Here is a 5,756-nt window from a genome sequence, read left to right as displayed (position 1 = left end):
CAGCTGTGTATAAGAAGCCTGAGAGAGCAGCGCCCCCTACCAGCAGGTTACAAAGGGATTTATGCTGCACCTGCTAGTCGGACATTCAGGGGAAAGGGAAGACACAGAAGGGACATCAGTAGTTTGTGGCACCGCAGAGGGGACACCAGTAGTCTGTAGGGACACAGAGAGGGCACAGCGGTACTTTCTGGGGCCACAGAGGAGACACCAATACTATGGAGAGATAGTGAGAGCTAGTGGTAGGATGGGGAATGTGCAGGGATGAATCTTGGCAAGAAGAAATCTTAGTGGAATTCTGGGCCCAGACAAAGAACAAAAACGAAAGCAGAAGTCATCAATCAGAGGAGATGACACATGTGATCACTGGAGGTAACAGCACTGTAATCACTATCACAGTGTAGAATCTAGCATCTCTATGATATGATTGTATTAGAGGTATACTAGAGCTGAGCCGCTGTTATAGATATGCTGTCCCTAATTTAATTTTGAGTTCTGCTGTGGGGCCCTGTGAGTTCAATGTATGCCCCTCTTTGCAAAAGTAGTAAAACATTAGGACTGTATAAATTTGGTATTGCTCTAATCGTGCTGATCCGGAGTATAATGTTCTCAAGCGATTTATGCTGCATAGTAAAGTCAGTAAAAACAAAACCCCCCAAAAATGTTGACATTTCTAGGTCTCACCCCCCAAAAAATACATGAATAAAAAGTTATATAGACATAATATAAACCCCAAACTCCTGCTATGCAGTAAATGACTGGGCCTGCTGGCAGTGCTGGAAGCAGACAGCGCTGTCCATAATACAGAGGCCTGGGTTGGTACTGCAGGCAAAGCTCCCATTGAATTCACTGTCTGCAGTACCAAACCAGGCTGCTACAATGTTCACAGCGCTATCTGCACTTCTACTAATAGTTAAACTCTCCAACAGCCCTTTTAAGGGGTTAACAAATATTTGTATTATAGCACACGTTTTATATTGAGAATGCCACCACAAATGGGGCTGAAATATGGATTGGACTATTGGACGGACTGACTTTCACATGTATATATGGAATTAGGATGTGCCTGCACATGGCATATACAGTACCTGGAATGTGAAACAGGTTGTGCAGTGGAATCACAGGTGCATCCACCCAGTATATAGCACATTAAGTGGGTGAAAACTGGAGAAAAGTCACAGATTTCTGAAACATGAGGATTCAAAATCCACAACATGCTAATTTTTCCATATGGATTTTTATCTGTGGATTGTTACAGTAATGACTTCATTTAGATGATATTCAAGGGGTATCATAGCCTTATCCATCAGGTATATCTAATCGTATATATAATGTATACGATGCATCAGAGAAGAGCGCAAAACACTGAAGTGATGTGTTCAGGCTCTTCTGCTTTATTGTTCTGATACAAGAGGTTCTATACTTTGGCTTCTCCAACGGTCCACAATGTAAAGTCTAGAGCGCGTGCGATACTTCTAATATAGTAGAATCCTACAAGAGGCTGATGATGACAAAGCTGCATGATCATTGTCTGAGACCCTGTTAGTAAGATGGAACTACAATGCGTCTTCTCCTCACGTTTCTTGCTCTGCACACAGCATTAATATTACCACATAACATGTAATTCCCTACTGTTACACAGATCTCCATCCAGATGCATTGTACTGTAGATTGCTATGGAGCTGCGCTGAAGAATCCGCACTGCAAACCTGCACTGTGAATCCAACCTTCAGATCAGTTTCGGATTTTTGCTCTATTTGTCCTCTTCATAAATGACTATTTTTCTAGGTGGTGCTGGCAGAAGACAACTCTACTCGGCAGAAGTTTGCTGTGAAAGTCATCGCCAAGAGAAGCCTGCTTACCGAAGGAGAGGACCGCGTGATGGTGGAGCGGCGGGTGCTACAACTTGCATCTGGCAGCCCCTTTCTTCTACATGGACAATTTGCTTTCCAGACAAAGGTACATTTATGACTACTTCCAAATGAACAAATACCAGTATATGTACCTGATGCTGTAGTGATACAAAGTATCTGCGAGCCGTGCAACAGTAAGACATTTCCATCCACAGAGATCTTGGGCTGACATAGCAATAGTCACAATGGGCCCCACTTTACACTGAGGGGCCGTTAAATATACAATACCTTTATTATAATGAATGCCCGCTATTCAGTTTGTAGGTGTACAATGCTATGCTTATTAATGTCCTAGGATATCTGTACAGGGATATAGGAGCCGTGAGTCTATGGATGTCGAGGTGAACAACAGTAACAAGCACAACCGAAAATACCAAAAACTGGGTGCTACACATGTGCAAGAACTCTAATCAAAGTACTATAGACACAAATTGAACCACTTAAAACCTAATACAAACATAGAAGCGAACCACAGGGGTACGTGCAAACATCGGGGGTCAATCTGCTGATTTTCACTGCGGATGTCACTCATTGCCTTGAATGAAATCCACAATGAAGATCCATGACTTTCCTGTGACCGATGACGCATGCTGCATGACTATCCTCCACTGCAGGTTGTGTCCATTGTTAGTGAATGGGGTTTGTTAAAAGCCCTCTCATTTACATGTACTGCACATTGTTGGAGAATGTCGGTGCACATTCCGTAGCTGAAATTCCGTAACAATTCCGCAGCGTTTGAACTCACCAGCCGTCGCGTTGGTTCAAAGAGCACTGCAGTGATTGGCTGACAGCAGTGCTCGCTGGCTAATCAGAGCCATCGCTTCCTGGAGGCGGGATTTATGAACGCTGCAAACAGGAAGTGATGATCTGTCAGCGGCCAAGGAGTGCAGGAAGCCCGGTGGAGCTACGGAACTTTGCAGACCATCGGGAGGAACCCGGACCATGGCAACTAGCTTAGTATTAATAAGACATCCCCTGAAAAGAAAACCCTGTGCCTCTTTTGGGGCAAACATTATTATAAGACAGGGTCTTATTTTCAGAGCATCATGGTATTGAATAGTTACTATTTGCAACCAGGCTCCTAAGCTGGGGGTCTGCAGACCCCCCTCTCCACAATACAGGCTGCTCTCATTGTAATTAGTTTGTAACTGTCTCTCACATAGCATGCTGAATGGCAGCTTGTGTGACTTGAAATTAAAGGGGTTGCCCAGTTACTGGACAACTCTTCAATAAGACCCCCTGTATTAAAACAATAAATTTTGATATACTTACCCCTCTGCAGCCTCCGGGATCCAGCCCTTGAGCCCGCTGCATTCCCGGTGATGGTTGTGACAGATGATGTCACAGGAAACCACATGACAACTGCAGCCAATGAAAGATCAGTACAGTTTGGTTGCCATAAAAGAAATTAAATTAATATCCCTCTGGTGCCAAGAATTTTGAAAATTTAATATTCCAGGTTAAAAGTAGTAAAACTTAATAAAATCTATATAAGTTTGCTAATCGCCGTTATCGTACCGACCCACAGAATAACATTGTGTCACAGTAAGATCTGCAGGATAATGGCATCAGTGCGTTTTATCATTTCACCACACTTACAAATGTAAAAATGTTCCCATACATTATATAGTAGACTAAATGATACCATTAAAAACACAACCCATCTCGCAAAATAAGAAGCCCTCATATGGCGAAAAAAATGTATGTATTGAAAATAGGGATAAAGAAGTGAGAATAAAAAAATGAAAAGTGGGCGGTCCTTCAGGGGTTAAAGGAAAAAGGGTTTTGTGTAAAAAATCTGTGAATGTAGGCAAACGGTTTGTACATAGTCTATGGATGCCACTGCGACTGAGATGGCGTCTTCTCTATGATGCAAACATGAAAACCTTATATGTACATTATTAGTGAAACTAGATGGAGAACGCCTGCTGTATGAGGTATAAGCTACACCTCTCCTGGGGCCGGGCTGCAGCCTTATTATCACCAGTACTAAGCTTACTGATCCATCATACATGTAACTGTCCCATCCCCCCCGTCGTCATATAGTCTACATCTATGATGGAGAAATAACTGAGAATGGCCTCTGTATAACATAGTAACATAGTATGTGAGGCTGAATGAAGACAAGGTTCATCTAGGTCAGCTTTGTTGATCCAGAGGAAGGCAAATAATCCCAAGAGGCAGAAGCCAATTAGCCCTTTTGGGGGGAAAATTCCTTCCCGACTCCATAATGGCAGTCAGAATAATCCCTGGATCAACCTCTGATAGTTCCTGTCTGTATAGAATGAAGACGCTGCAATCATTTGGTAACTTGATCCTAGACATTCACATTCTTGTATCGCTCTTCTGTATGGCAGGACCTGGTGCTGCTCGGAATGGAATACATCAACTGCGGAGACTTCGATGAACTTCTACAGCGGAAGGGGTGTCTCGACAGCCCCTGTGCACGGTAATGTAGTCGTAAGCTAATAAACATCTCCCTGTAGGTCATACATGAAGAGGACAGTACATGAGTGAAGTTACCCTTACACGGGGCAATTATCGCTGGAAGCAGCAAATTCAGGCAATAGCCGTCCCGTGTACTGGGTATGGAGCGAGAAATCGATCACTGGTCAGAGTCACTTAGCAGAACTAAAAACCCAGCGACTATCGGCCGTGTAAACCGGCAATCGTTCTACAATGCATGACTGCCTGTTTACTGTGAATGGAGGCGGCGGGTCAGCATGATCTTCAACCGCTCAGCCTCCATTCACAGAACGACTATCACTGCTTGTAAAGCACAGGGGCGATAGTTGGGCGGCTCTTCATGAAATGGCTGTTGGGCGCTTATGTAACCTATAGTAGTCCTGTGTAAAGGAACCTTTAGATTGTTAGCCTTACTGCCCACATACAAGCTCCAATGATGGACTCCATTCATTAAGGGACTGTACATAGAATAGAGTGTTATACTCAGAAGCTGCAACTATACCCTCCATCTATAGGATGTTAGCAGGGGCGTAGCTAAAGGCTCATGGGCCCGGGTGCAAAAGCTTATCTTGGGCCACCCAACTTCACTTAACGCCTTAACGCAGAGGCGTAACTTAAAGCTCCTGGGCCCCAATGTAAAACCTGTAACAGGGCCCACAAATATAATGCTTTATTCATAGTACTGGACTCCCTAAAGCAGGGAAATGGCTGTTCTTGTATATCGGCACTGTTTGGCGGCCATTAATCTGCAAAAAGAAAAAAAATAGTTCCATGCTCCACCGCATGTAACATTATATTGCATTGCTCCGGTGGATGATATATCTTCTCGAGGCTCTATAGGGTGTCGCACAGAGAGCCCACTGATCTATAACACAAACACATATGGCGCTGCCCTGTGCAGGAGTCCTTATCCCCATGTTTGTAGTATGCAGAATAAGATAGGATTAGAGAACATGTAGCATGAAGAATGAGATGTGTGATCCCTGCAGTCTATAGTAATAACCTCACATGGTGGATATTCTGCTCTTCTGTACTATGTGTTTTTCAGAGCTTTCTGTCAGCCTCCAGATACTAATTCTCTTCTCTCCCCTTCATGCCAGTTTCTACGCAGCGGAACTTGTATGCGGTATCCAACACCTGCATGCGAAGGGCATCGTCCACCGGTAAATATATTCTTGTCTTTTTTAGGTGTGATGGACTCAGGCCGGTTCTGTAATCCCAGATTATATTATAGTAGATGGTTTGGAATCTGATATAAAACATACTTAGATATATTAATTCTGGATGTTTGTGCGCACATTAGGTAACATCTTCATATACTTATAAAGTAAATCAGCTAATAAGACAGATTCCCTCTTAGCAGTATGAATGGGAATAAAC

The 5,756-nt window shown here is 43.4% G+C and overlaps 1 long non-coding RNA gene across 1 annotated transcript; it reads left to right on the top strand.

Annotated features, from left to right (window-relative positions):
• The first annotated feature begins 353 nt into the window (after nucleotides 1-353).
• Nucleotides 354-4,638, top strand: LOC136612099 (uncharacterized). The gene is made up of 3 exons (XR_010790354.1): nucleotides 354-369; nucleotides 1,786-1,956; nucleotides 4,268-4,638. It is a non-coding gene; the product is annotated as an uncharacterized lncRNA (long non-coding RNA).
• The last annotated feature ends 1,118 nt before the right edge of the window (nucleotides 4,639-5,756 follow it).

The sequence above is a fragment of the Eleutherodactylus coqui genome, chromosome 1, assembly GCF_035609145.1.
Source record: "Eleutherodactylus coqui strain aEleCoq1 chromosome 1, aEleCoq1.hap1, whole genome shotgun sequence".
NCBI lineage: Eukaryota > Metazoa > Chordata > Amphibia > Anura > Eleutherodactylidae > Eleutherodactylus > Eleutherodactylus coqui.
This window is presented reverse-complemented; position numbering and strand designations above follow the sequence as displayed.